The sequence below is a fragment of the Neophocaena asiaeorientalis genome, unplaced genomic scaffold, assembly GCF_003031525.2.
Source record: "Neophocaena asiaeorientalis asiaeorientalis breed wild unplaced genomic scaffold, Neophocaena_asiaeorientalis_V1.1 scaffold167, whole genome shotgun sequence".
Lineage (NCBI taxonomy): Eukaryota > Metazoa > Chordata > Mammalia > Artiodactyla > Phocoenidae > Neophocaena > Neophocaena asiaeorientalis.
In genome coordinates, this window is record NW_020175022.1 from 1,291,212 (window position 1) to 1,306,183 (window position 14,972).

The 14,972-nt window shown below is 40.2% G+C and overlaps 1 protein-coding gene across 1 annotated transcript in view; it reads right to left on the reverse strand.

Annotated features, from left to right (window-relative positions):
• Positions 1–30, reverse strand: part of SETDB1 (SET domain bifurcated histone lysine methyltransferase 1) — a 30,636-nt gene extending 30,606 nt beyond the window's left edge. The window contains exon 1 of the mRNA XM_024762848.1: positions 11–30. The gene's annotated coding sequence lies outside the window, so the exon portion shown is untranslated. The remainder of the gene's footprint in view (positions 1–10) is intronic.
• Positions 31–14,972: the final 14,942 nt, after the last annotated feature.

The window sequence follows — 14,972 nt, forward strand, 5'->3', positions numbered from 1 at the left end:
AGAAGCAAACCTGAGGTGCCGTTCCGGTCGCCGCGACGGTAGCCTGACGGGGTCAAACCCAAAGGTGCAGGGTAACCCTCAAAGGCTGGGCAAACTCAGGCGAGTACGCATGCGTCGAGGCAGAGCCTTCCAGGGCACACGTGAGAAACGACCGGTCGGGTAAAGTGGGCGTGGCCTAGAGTATATTACAGAAGCTCCGCCTCTTCCACCACCCCCAATTGGTGGCAGCAATACTAAGTTTATTGTGTAAAGGCTCAGTTGGCAAACACTCTTAGGTTTAGAATTGTTTCTCACTTTTACTTGAGTTTGTTTTATTACGTAAGTTGTACAAATTGTAACAAGTTGAATATTAAGTTGTAATAAGAAAAATATGAAAATTTCCTCTCCACCCCATCACTTAACCATCCGTGCTCCTTTGAGATAAAACAGCTTACTTTTCTAGGCCTGGGTGTACAAGGTCAAACGTGGATTTTTTTTGTTATGTTTTGTTTTCATTTAGCATGTGGACATCACATGAAGTCAATAAAAAGGATAAAAGTTGTCTTTTTAACAGTTGCATAATATTTCATAATATGGCTAAACCATATTTAGGAATTTAGATTGTTTTCAATTTTTAGGCACTACAAATAACTCAACAATAAACATTAACATCCGTTTGCAGTAGTACTTTAATTTCTGTGAAAGAGATTCCCCAAAATGGAATCTGAGTAAAAAAATAATGTACTTTCTCCCATTTTTATTAGGATCTGCTGTCAAATTACTTTTCAAAAGTTTGAAACAATTTTTACTTCCACTAGCAAATCTGTGAAAGTATCTCTTTTCCTCACACCCTCATTAGGACTATTTGTTAACTATTTATTTATTAAATTTATTTATTTATTTATTTGGTTGCACCAGGTCTTCGTTGCGGCAGGTGGGCTCCTTAGTTGTGGCATGCAAACTCTTAGTTGCTGCATGCATGTGGGATCTAGCTCCCTGACCAGGGATTGAACCCAGGCTCCCTGCACTGGGAACACAGAGTCCTATCCACTGCATCACCAGGGAAGTCACTGGTAACTGTTTAGTTTTTAAGAATTTGATATGTGTTTAAATAGTATCTGTATCAGGACAGACTGTGCTATGTGCAGAAACAACTCCAAAAGCTTAAAACAAAAACACATATTACTTGCTCACACCGCATAATCATCTCTAGAAAGTTGACAGTGGAGCTCTGCTCATGATAGCTACTCAGAAACCCAGGCTGCTGAGCTGCCCTGCCAAAAGGAGAGAACACTAGAGGGTCTCACGTTGGCAATTACAGTGACTCAGGACACTACTTTTCAACTCATTGGCTTGAATGAGTCATAAGGCCCTACCCAAACACAAGGGGGCCAGGAAGAACAGTCACATCTCATCTCTGGAAGGAGGGAGAAGCAGATGTATTTGATGAATCAGCACTATTGACTACCACAGACTCTCATTATTGCTTTAATTTGTTCAGCTATATTTACACTAACTGCATCTAACTTCATTTAAAAAGTATAAATCAGGGGCTTCCCTGGTGGCGCAGTGGTTGGGAGTCCGCCTGCCGATGCAGGGGACACGGATTCGTGCCCCGGTCTGGGAAGATCCCACATGCCGTGGAGCGGCTGCGCCTGTGAGCCATGGCCGCTGAGTCTGCGCTCCGAGACGGGAGAGGCCACGGCAGTGAGAGGCCCGCGTACCGCAAAAAAAAAAAAAGTATAAATCAGAACCTCCTTTTTTTTTTTTTTCTTTTGACCGTGCCGCATGCATGTGGGATCTTAGTTCCCCAACTAGGGATGAAACCCGTGCCCCCAACATTGGAAGCCTGGAGTGTTAACCACTGGACCACCAGGGAAGTCCCTAGAACCTGCTCTGTAAGACTGGAAATAGGGCCTGAGCATCCAGGATCATCAATGTTTTTAAAATCCTCTCCTGGTAACCACACTTTCACCTATGCTCATATCACCTGCCCACCAGTTTCCTGGGACCACGCTAAGTGCCTATTTCTAATTGTTAAGAGACCAGGAATTGAGGTACAGAGAAGTAAATGTCTCCTCTAGATATTTGAAATTCAGAATATTCCAGACTCACCTCACGATCGTATTATTTTGTAACCTGAGCTAGAAATTTTAGACATATTACTCCTTATAAAACACACACACACACACACACACACACGATATCTATTGAGTGTTTACTTCATACCAGTCACTGTTCTAAGCACTTTACAGTCATTAATTTAATCCTCACAATAATCCTATGAGGTAGGAACTATTATTATTGTCTCCTTTTTTAAATTAAAAATTTTAAACTGAGGTATAACTGACTTACATTATGTTAGTTCCAGGTGTATCAAATAATTTTTTTGATATTTGTGTATATTGCAAAATGATCACCACAATAATTCTAGTTAACACGCTACCATACATAATTTTTTCTTGTGATGAGAAATTTTATGATTTTTTTCTTAGCAACTTTCAAATATGCAAGACAGTATTATTAACTATAGTAGCCATGCTGTATATTATATCACCATGACTTCTTTATTTTGTAACTAGAAGTTTGTACCTTTCAACTCCCTTCACCCATTTCACCTAACCACCCCCCCACTCCCTGCCGTCACTGGAAACCATCAATTTGTTCTCTGTACAAATTGGTTTTTGGTGGTCTTTATTTTTTTTTAAGATTCCACATATAAATGAGATTATACAGTATTTGTCTTTCTCTGTCTGAATTACTTCAGTTAGCGTTATGCCCTCAGGTCCATTCATATTGTCTCAAATGGCAAGATTTCATCCATTTTTATGGGTGAATAACATTCCATTGTATATATTATTGTCTCTTTTTTTATGGATGAGAAAACTGAGGTACAGAATTAAATAAATTTCCCAAACCACAAAGTTAAAAAGTGTCAGAGCATAGCAGTTTGGCCTTACAGCTTGTGGTTTTAAACCTTTATACAATACAGCTTGTTTATCCTAGCTTATGAATGCTTTTTATATCTTTTCCCTCCTTTCTTTTCCTATTCTACTGCCTTTATTTTGTTCTTCTTTCTTTCTATTTTTTTTGGCCACACTACGCAGCATGTGGGATCTTAGTTCCCCAACCAGGGATTGAACTCGCTCCCCCTGCATTGGAAGCCTAGAGTCTTAACCACTGGACCACCAGGGAAGTCCCCTAGATCTTATTTCTTGCCAGGACAAAATAGTCTCCTAATTGATAGGCCTTATTGTAGATCAGTTCTATGAGTAGCTCTGATCATGTCACTCCCCTGCTTTAAAACTGTTTTCTTTAAGTTTAAACTTTACAGTATAAAATTTGAGGCGCTTCATAATTTGACCCCAATTTACCTCTCTGGCCATGTTTCCCATTTCTCCTTTTACACTCCTGATTATATGCTATTTACACAAGAATTTTATGCATTTCACTTTTATATCTTCATACTTTTGTTTACTGTGATCTATCTCCTGGAATGACCCTTCCCTTTCTGTTGGTGAAATATTAATTCTCTAAGGCCCAACTCAAATGTCTTCTCTGTGAAGTTTTCATAGACCAGCAGTTGTCAAACTTTAGTATGTATCAGAATCACCTGGAGAGCTTGTTAAACCACAGATTGCTGTCCCCACACCACACTTGGAGTAGGTCTGGGTGGAGTCTGAGAATTTGCATGTCTAAAATTTTCCCAGTTGATGCCCATGTCATTGGTACTGGGACCAGAGTTTAAGAATCATTGTTCTAGGGACTTCCCTGGTGGCACAGTTGTTAAGAATCTGCCTGCCAATGCAGGAGACACGGGTTCAATCCCTGGTCTGGGAAGATCCCACATGCCACAGAGCAACTAAGCCTGTGCTCCACAACTACTGAGCCTGCGCTCTAGAGCCCGCATGCCACAACTACTGAGCGTGCGAGCCACAACTACTGAAGCCCGCACGCATGGAGCCCCTACTCCGCAACAAAAGAAGCCACCGCAATGAGAAGCGCACGCACCACAAGGAAGAGTAGGCCCTGATCACTGCAATTAGAGAAAGCCTATGCGCAGCAACAAAAACCCCAACACAGCCAAAAAAAAAAAAAAAGAATCATTGTTCTAGACCATCATTTACTCCCTGCAGAATTATCTCTTGCCTCTGTTCTTCTGTTACCTTAGTTCCTTTCCACTTGTCTGTTATCTGTGTATGTGTGTTTCCTCTGTTGGTTTGAGATCATCTCAATGCTGAGTTCCTATATTAATCATCTTTGTTTCCCCTAGCAACTGACATATTGCCCCGTACATGCCGTGCTCTGTAATGTGTGATGATTAAAGGGAAATCTTTGCTCTGCCCTGATTATGTTTCTATTAGTTAGATTCGTTCAGCTTTCTGATGTGTGTGTGGGTGGGCTGGGGGTGGAAATGAGGAATGGGGATGTTGAAGAGAAACAGGAGCTATTTGGAGCATCACATTCCAGTCTGATTTCTTCATTGCCCTGAGGAGGTGAAGTGATCAGTTCAGTAGATCAGCAGTGGGACTCAGGGAAGTGTCTTCTAAGGACTTGTTGCTAAACATGCAATCAGGGAGCCTGCTAGAGAACCTAAATCTCTGGCCCCACTCCGGATGTACTGAATCAGAATCTGAATTTTAATAAGACGTCCAAGTAATTTGCTCACTAAAATTTGAGAAGCACTATAGGAAAGGCAGGTTTGAGCTGAATAATCCTTTTCAGGGCAATATTAGGGAGCCAAGCTCTGGCTTCGTTTTTTTTTAAGTACTGAAGACTAACTGTAGTCAGAGATGATGAGGCCCTGATATAAATGACTCACATTATTAAAATTTACAAATTATTGAAGTAGACAGCTTATTGTCAGCTTAATAATATGAAGTAATAAATAACTGATACACCAATTGGAATGCTCATGTTGGTGTGCTCAGCATATTCACTCCTGTAATCTATTGTGATATGTTGAAAAATCACAACCATATGCTACTTAGTACTTGATCATGAGAAATCATAGTATGGGGTCCAGAACCTTGGAATGCCAAATGATCCTTTCCTTGGAGACAGACTTGGGGGAAATTAGATCATAATCTGAAGGTTACTGTGTGATCTCAGAATCAAAACAAAGGAACATAGGGATTAAAAACTCAGAGGGTTTCAGGCATCAGGAAAGTATTGTACAGAAGCAAAATGGGGTGAGTGAGGACTGTGGTCACCTGGGAAATACGTGTCTCACCTACAGGGAGCAGTTGATGATATTTAGGTTTAGCTAATGTTTGTCCTGTGTCACACATATCATGCTGCCAGATCTCCAATTTTTCAAGTGAACTTAAAAACCCGTATTTTTTTCTATGAAAGCTTCTGAGTTTTGAATATTGACAACTAATTCAAAAATTTTGTTAATTCTGCAATACTCTGAATCAGCAATTCAAATTCTAGGAATTAAAATACATACCTTTGAAATGACATACAGTGCTAAATTATCTTCTACAACATTGTTTGAAATAACAAAATATTTAGAAGCAAAATAAATTTTCATCAGCAAGGGTTGGTTAAACAAACTATGGCACACCGAAACAGGTGTGTTTTTTAAAAAAGACTAAGGAATCTCTTTGTGTATTAATATGAAGTGATCTTCAAGATACTTTATTAAATGAGAAAAACAAGTGCAGAACATGGTATACACCATGCTATTAGTTGTTAAATAATAGTAAAAATATACATTTTTATACATATACATAAAATATCACTGGATGGATACCTAAGAAATTAACACTGGTTGTCTCTGAAGAGGGCAAATGGAAGGGTGGGGGATAAGAGTGAGAGTTTTTACAGTACACCATTTTATACCTTTTGAATTTTGAAACATGAAAATAGATAGTTTATTCAAAAATATTACCTTAAAAATAAAAGGAAAAGAAGAATGTCTGGAAAGATACACATATATGCAAAAACAAACTACCTTAATTGCAGTTACCTCTAGAAAGAAGGATTGGGAAACAAGGCAATGTCTAGGAACTTTCTGCATTTTTATCCTTAGGTAATGATTGAAAAAAAATTTTTTTATTATGTGCATTTGTTACTTTTGCAATAATAATTTAAAAATATCAACTCAAAAAGCAAATATAAAACCCAACACATAACCACACACACTTTGTAGATTACACTGGAGGGGGTCTGGCTCAATAAAACTTCTTTGCAGACCCACTGGATTTCTAAGCCGCCAGTTTAAGGTAAGTGAAAGGAATGTTTAAGGACACCAGATTAACAGAGGTAATGTGGGCAATAAAACCAGACAGACCCAAGGTCTGTGGGCTGCAGCTCCCTGAATCTCCACACCAAGGACTATCTGGCTACTGAGCCTAGAAATAATCAGCTGTCTAATGGCTAATTGCCTTCTTTCCTGAACAGCATTCACTCTGGCCCTGTGTGAGTTTGCCTTGGGTGGCTCCTCTTTCTCTGCTTCCACATATGATCCGTTTCTTCTGACTGACGCACTTTTTTTTTCCTTGGATAGGTTACTGGAGAAAGTAGGATAACAGTCAAACCTGTCACTCTCTAGTGACTATATATGGATGCTCTCATTAACCATGTGTTTGTCTTGCATTTTATTTTAGAAGGTGGAGAAAAGGTTGATTTCTGAGCTTCTGGAGGGAAACACATGTAACCCTCAAGTACTGCTTCAATCTTAATCTGCTTTCATTTTACCCTGACCTGCACCTTGTCCTGAATTTCTTTTCAGCCAATAAGGGTACAATCATCTCTTGCTCTCTTTCTCCAGTTTAACCAATACAGCATCATCTGTTCTGGTGAAGGCAAAATCTAGTATCTCCAGTGGAAGGCTCCAGTTTCCCTGCCTCCATTTTCAAATAATCCTGAGCATTTACTCATGCCAAGCGGTGGGGCAGTCCTGCTTCCAGGAATCAGGAACACAGACAATTATCAAGTCTCTGCTAACAGTGCATGGCTAGAGTTATGTCTCCATACCATTTCGTATTGCTGCTAAAGCCTGGTCCAGCATGGTCCCAAGGATACAAGTCTCCTCTGAAGTGACTGCATGCTGGTACAAGTCCCTGCACAAGCCCAAGTGCTGCCCCACACTTAGATTCCAGGGTTACAACTCTCTTAGTTCACATTCCCATGCGAGGTCACTGTTGCCTAGAACATTTGGCCAGCCTGGCTGGACTTGAGAGCTTTAGTCTCTATTATTTACTGTGCTAGAACCAATTCTCTTCAGCCAAACCTGTGTTGAGCCTTGGTCAGTGGCCTAGATGCCTCCTTTCCTTCTAATGAATTCTCTTATAGACTTTCCTGCCGGTTAGCCCTACTTCATTCTACCAAATTTCCATTAACTTCAGACTTTGGAGAGTAGGCATTATGATTTCCTTCTCTTTTCTCTTAAAAGGTCCCTGGGATGCTGATTGTGACACTCATCATCATCATCATGTATTATATATGAACTTCCTGTGACTGCCGTAACAAATTATCACAAACTAGGTGGCTTAAAACAATAGAATTTTGTCCCAGAGTTCTGGAGCCTAGAAGTCCAAAATCAAGGTGTTGGCAGGGCTGCACTCCCTCCAAAGGCTCTGGGGAGAATACTTCCTTGCCTCTTCCAGCTTCTGATGGCTCCCACCAAGGATTCTTTAGCTGTGGTTGCAGAACTCCAGTCTCTGCTCTCATCTTCACATGACCTTTTCATCTCTCTCTCTCTGTGTTTTCTCTTCTGTCTTTTATAAAGACACTTGTCATTGGATTTAGGGCTCACCCCACTAATCCAGGTTGAGTTCATCTTGAGGTCCTTAACTTTCCATTTGCAAAGACCCTTTATCCAAATAAGGTCACATTCATAGATTTCAGGGGTAAGGACATGGACATATCATTTTGAGGGCCTCTTTTCAACCCACTAGACATTATTTTATAAATGAGGAAATGTAGGCTGAGGGAGATTAAGAGGCTCACCCAAGGCAAATTTGTTCCCCTCTACCACAGAGCTCTGCCTGCTTGAGAAGGGCATCAGCTTTTTTTTTTTCTTTTTTGGCTGCGTTGGGTCTTCGTTGCTGCGCACGGGCTTTCTCTAGTTGCAGCAAGTGGAGGCTACTCTCCATTGCGGTGCGTGGGCTTCTCATTGCGGTGGCTTCTCTTGTTGAGGAGCTGGGGCTCTAGGCGCATGGGCTTCAGTAGTTGTGGCATGTGGGTTCAGTAGTTGTGGCTTGCGGGCTCTAGAGTGCAGGCTCAGTAGTTGTGGCGCATGGCTTAGTTGCTCCCCGGCATGTGGGATCTTCCCGGACCAGGGCTTGAACCCGCGTCCCCTGAACTGGCAGGCAGATTCTCAACCACTGTGCCACCAGGGAAGCCCCGGATCATCACCTTTTATAAAATCTCACACACTAAAAAGGTCCTGTAAGACTCTTATCTTATAAGGTTCCTGCTGCCCTTATATTTGCATAACTAAAGGTACTTCCTAGGGCCACCTCTAGGAGGGCTTCTAGTTTTAGATGCACCTTACCAAGCATCATGATATTATATTACATTACCTCATAAAATTATGGCCAACTTTCTTATCTTAAGAATATTAGATACTGGGGGATTGAAACCCATGGCCTTATTTTTTATTTTATTTATTTATTTTGCTGTACGCGGGCCTCTCACTGTTGTGGCCTCTCCCATTGTGGAGCACAGGCTCCGGACGCACAGGCTCAGTGGCCATGGCTCACGGGCCCAGCTGCTCCGCGGCATGTGGGATCTTCCCGGACTGGGGCATGAACCTGTGTCGCCTGCATCGGCAGGCGTACTCTCAACCACTGCACCACCAGGGAAGCCCATCATGGCCTTATTTTAATCAATAAGTTCAACCTGTCTCTGTCCCACTTTGGTAACTATTTCCCTGAATAGGAACAACACAGACTGGTTTGTGTTTCATCCTTGTTATTATTCTCAACTTAACCTCATGTGCCTATTGTGGAATGCAAGAGTGAGAAGGCTGAGAAATAGGGAGGTGAAATGATAATAAGTCTGTTTCATAAATGTCTGTATAAAAGATTTCATATCTCCTGTGAAGGAAGGTCTACCAGGCTTTTTCATAGTTCAGCTCAGAGATGATTCTGTGGCTGTGGAGCTGGCCTCATAGGGATTCTTCACCAACTTGGCACACCGAAAAATCATCACCATTAGGAACAAAAAAAGAAGAACAACAAAGGCAATGGCAAAGCCTTTGTCTACATCAACACTGCTGGACAGGCTTGAATCATCCATGAGAACACACACCTCTTTACCCTTGTCCAGCTGTAGCTACTTCCTCAGGAATGTCTTCAGATTTGTCATATTCCTAGACAAAAGAGGATAAAACAAGTTTACTGGTTTGTATATGTATATATGTATTTTCTTAATAATGCTATGCTGAAACCAGAGGGTTTTCAAAAAAAAATTAGCAAGATTTATTTGAGGCACTTGTGAAACTGATAACATTAGTATAGGTGACCTTCAAGAAATACACATATGCAGAAACGGAAGAAATACTCCAAGGCAAAACATGAACAATTATGTGTATCTCAGAAATCAACCGGGGCTTCCTTGCTCTGTTAAATCCAGGTAAAATTGTCTTGAACACCCCAGTTCTGTGTTAAGTCCAAATCGTTCTCTAATATTTATTCAAATTCTGAGTACTTACTCTAAGTAATTTCTTGTAGGGTCTTAACTTAGTAGGTATGAACATAAAATTGTTTAATTTTTCTAATCACTATGTGCTGTCATTCCCATGTCTTAATTAAAAATCAGGTATGTCGCAGAAGTGATCAGTTTCAGTTATTAAAAAAACTTAATCGGACTTCCCTGGTGGTCCAGTGGTTAAGAACCTGAGCTTCCAATGCACATGGTGCAGGTTCGATCCCTGGTCAGGGAACTAAGATCCTACATGCTGTGTGGTGCAGCAAAAAACACCCCAAAAACAAAAGACAACTTAATCCACCAAAACAATACTGAAAAGAACAAAGTCAGAGGACTCCCTCTTCTCAATTTCAAAACTCACCATAAAGCTACAGTTACTGAGATAGTGTCATATTGGCATAAGGATAGACATATAGATCAATGGAATAGAATTGAGAGTACAGAAATAAACTCATATATGTATTGTCAACTGATTTTTGAGAAGGGTGCCAATACCGTTCAATGAGGAAAGAAAACAAATGGTGCTTGGACAACTGAATAGCCATATGCAAAAGAATGAAGTTGGACCCTTTCTTCACACCATATATAAATATTAACTCAAAATAGATCAAAGACCCAAATGTAAGAACTAAAACTATAAAACTCAGAAGAAAACAAAGGGGTAAATTTTCATAACTTTGGATTTGGCAAAGGATTTTTAGATATGACATCAAAATCACAGGCAACAAAAGAAAAAAATAGATAAATTGGACTTCTTCAAAATTTAAAACTTTTGAGATTCAAAAGACACTATCAAGAAAGTGAAAAAACCCACACAATGGAAGAAAATGTTAGCAAATCTTATATCTGATAAGGGATTTGTATCTAGAATATCTAAAGTATTCTTACAACTAAATAATAACACAACGCAATTAAAAATTGGGCAAAGGATGTGAATAGATATTTCTCTAAGGAAGATATACAAATGGCCGATAAGTACATGAAAAAATGCTCAACATCATTAGTCATGGGGAATTACGCTAATCAACAGGCACAAAGTTTCAGTGAAGCAAGATGGATAAGCTCTAGAGATCTGCTGTATGACATTGCACGTGTAGTTAATGATAATGTATCATACACTTAAAAATTTGTTAAGAAGGTATATCTCATGTTAAGTGTTCTTACCATAGTAAAACAAAATTTGAAAAAAGAAAGAAAGAAAAGAGGTTGGCTGAAGCAGCCTGTGGCAGTAGAGAAGAAGGCAGCGTTGAGATTGAATTGATCAAGGGGGATTTTTTTTTTTCTTGAGGACCAGATATGGACCACAGATAGGGACCAGCCTGGGGGTCACATAAAAGAGGATCTAGCCCAACAGAGCTTCTTGCCAAGATGACTGTTACTTTAATAGAAAATGGCTGGAGGTGAACTCGGATTCAGCATTGTAACGACCAGTCAGAGGAGAAACATTGACCTGGAGGGATCTGCAGTTAGATAACCCTAGTGAGGGAATTTCTGGGGAGCTCACGAAAAGCACATCATGAGCGAAAGAGTCCTGAACGTCATCCAAGCCTAGAGAGAAAAAATGCCAATGGATTTGTTGTGAAAAATGGCTTAATGGCCCTTTTGGTGACACATAGAGAAAACTAAAATATTGTTTTATAAAAGATTAATTGGGATGGTGAGGAGATTAAATTGCTCTGTGAAACAATATCAAGAATTGCGTTCATAATGGGCAGAGTTGTACCTTGGCAGAGAATTGTAAGGAAGTGTTCCTAAACTGAAGGTGAGAGAAAAACTAGTCTGGTAGCTGGAAAATGGGGCAAGATTGGTAGATATTTGTACCGTCTTTAAGATATGTATCTCATTTATGTATGTATTACATTCTTTATGTGCCTTATCCTTTCTACAGTGCAGAGTCATGTGTATTTTTGTGTTCCACATTTCAGTGGTTTATCACTCTCTACCTCTGTTAATATCCTTTTGGGCCTACTTCCCAAATATGTCTCAGATCAATTCCCTTTTCTTTATCCCTTATGTGCTCTAGGCCATCAAATGCCAGACACCTGCAAATACTCTCTGATCTCCTGAAAACACTCTTATTCTCCTGCAAACCACAAAGCAATCTTTAACAAATGTAAATCAATCAGGCTGCTGATTAAAATCCTTCAGCAGCTTCCCACTGTCTTCAAACTTCTTGATGGGGTTTCAAGGCTGTCCACGATTTGGTCTCATCTTGTTTCCTGCCACTCTCTTCTTTGTACTTTTTTACCCAGCAATGCTGGGCTTCTCACAGTTCCATGAGTTTTGCATGATCCTCCTTTGCCTCCATCCCTTTTCTATTAACATTATCTTTGCATTACTCCCATCCTTCTTTTTTTTTTTGCTGTACGCGGGCCTCACTATTGTGGCCTCTGCCGTTGCGGAGCACAGGCTCTGGACGCGCCGGCTCAGCGGCCATGGCTCACAGGCCCAGCCGCTCCGTGACATGTGGGATCTTCCCGGACCGGGGCACGAACCCGTGTCCCCTGCATTGGCAGGCGGACTCTCAACCACTGCGCCACCAGGGAAGCCCCCTCCCATCCTTCTATATTGAACTTTTAGGCCTTAGCTTAAACGTTAATTTCCTAGGGAGATATTCTAGTAACATTCACTATAGTTTATTATAGTTAGTTTCTGTCTTCTCTGATAAAATAGTAATCCTACATGAGACTAAGGACCCTATATAATTTGTTTTTTTGTTTTTTTGTCTTTTTGTTTTTTGCGGAACGCGGGACTCTCACTGTTGTGGCCTCTCCCGTTGCGGAGTACAGGCTCCGGACGTGCAGGCTCAGCGGCCATGGCTCACGGACCCAGATGCTCTGCGGCATGTGGGACCTTCCCGGACCGGGGCACGAACCTGTGTCCCCTGCATCGGCAGGCGGATTCTCAACCACTGCGCCACCAGGGAAGCCCTATAATTTGTTTATTTATCTAAAAGTCTGGCATACATTAGATGTTCAGTAAGTATCTGTTCAATGAATGACAGTAGCACTACACTTTGTAAAGATGCTCATTGAATGAATGAATGACTTTGAGAATGTGGCACTGAACTAAGAAAGGAGAAGACTGTTGCTGATGTAAAAGGATAGTGTTAGCAGAGTGGTAAAGAAGGAATCCAGACTTTAGTGGATTAAGCAGGAAAGGGCAGTGAGGAAATGAAGACACCAAGATTTTAAATCGTTTATGAGGAGTTCATCTAGGAAAGAAAGAATAGCAGCTAAAAGCCTATTGCAGAATCAAACGAGGGATTCCTTTTCAAAGGCAGAATGGAAAGGTATCAGGTAGGATGTTTTTGGTTGCAAGAGACAGAGAAGTCCACTTAAGTGAGATTAAATAATACATGAAATTTATTGACTTATAAGACTGAAGTCCAGAGTAAGGATAACTTTAGGTATGGTTGGATCCAGAGATTCAAGGCGTTATCAGGGTTCTGCCTTTATATGTCTACCTTTCTTCTATGTTGATTTTATACCCAGGCTGGCTTCCCTGTTGTAACAAGAATGGCTCCAGAAAATCCAGACCTCACATATTCCCCTTTCATATTATCTCCTCTTCATCAATTCCAGAGGAAGAAAGAACACTTTTATATGTCAGGATTCTTGTTTGCAAGCGATAGAAACAGGGTTTCCTTTACTTAAGCAAAAAAGGGTATTTATTATAAAGAGATCAGGTGGCTTCCAGAATCAAGCAGAAGGAGAACTGGTCCTATAAAACAAGCAGAAGCCAACAGAGGCCAGGCATTGGGAACCACAGCCAAGGTCAGCACAGGAAAAGTCTGGTTAGGGCACTGTCGGCACTGGACACTACCACAATTGGACACTGCTGTTGCTGAGCACTGCTGCTACCGTCATTGGATACTGCTGCCTCTGCCATGCCTGAATTATAAATTGTGTCATCTTTGTGTCATTCAATATTCCAGACCCTGGCTGGAGCATCTGACTGGTCAAGGCTGAGTCATGCCCCAGGACTTAGCCACCACAGGGTGGAAGAGGGAATATTTGGTATCTCTAGGCACTGTAGTGAAAATGATGTTCTGCCTCTCACAGACTCACATAAAGGAAGATTTCCCTCAAGTAAGACGAGGTTTCGGATGTTGAGCAGACAAAAAATGACACATCTATTTTTCGGTCTTGGCCCCAATCCAACTATATACTGTTTATAAGAGACTCACTTAAAATTTAGAGGCATAAAAACATTGAAAGTAAAATGTATGCTAAGTAAATACTCACCAAAAGAAAACTGAGGTGCTATATTAATGTCAGACAAAATAGACCTTAAGACCAGAAGCATTATTAGGGATACAGAGGAATAACATTATGATGAAGGGCAAAATTCAGTAGGAAGATGTAACAGTTCTAAATTGTATGCACCTAATAAAATAGTCTCAAGAGAAATAAGAAAACAATAGGACTATAGGGAGAAATTGATAAAAATTGTAGTGCATAATAAACACATTCTTCTCAATCATTGATAGGTCAACTAGACAGAAATCAGTGAAGATACAGAATATTTCATTTATACAATTAACAAGCTTGATTTATAGAACCATGCATTCAACACTGAGCAAACTCATACTTTTCCACATATTGTTTAATCACATTTGAGTTGGCTTTGGGGTTTGTTTTTGGTAATTTGAAACTAAAAACATCCTAATTCCATGTATTAAATCCTTTCTGCTTAGAATAGCTAGAATGGTTTCTGTTCTCTGCAAGTAAGCCTTGATGGATATAGATACCAAGCTGAGTTTATCCCAGAAGTAGAAGTGTAGCATATATATATATATGTAAACCATATGAATACCTCAGTTGTTGCAGAAAAAGCATTTGATACATTTCAATACTAATATAAAACACCCATATTAATGTTCTTAGCAAAATAGGGGTAGAAGGGAACACCTTTAACCCAATAAAGGTACCAGCAACAAAAAATGTATAGCAAACATTCTACTTAATGGTCAAAAGTTGAAAGATTTTCCTTTTAAAATTGGGAACAAGACAAAGATGTTCACTAGCTTCACTTTATTCAACATCATTCTGGAGGTTCTAGCCAGTGCAGTAAAATAAGATAAAGAAAGAAAAAAAAGAAAAAACAAAGATTTTAAAGGAAAAAACAAAAATGTTCATTATTCACAGATGTCATTTCCTTCAGAGTAGTCTATAGAAAATACGAGAAATAGGCAATTTAGCAAGGTGTCTGGATGAGATACATAAGTCAATTGCATTTCTAAACGCCAGTAACAAACAATAAGCAGAAGGAAGAAGAGGGAGGAGGAGGAGGGAGGTGGTGGAGCGTGGTGGAGGAGGGGGAGGGGG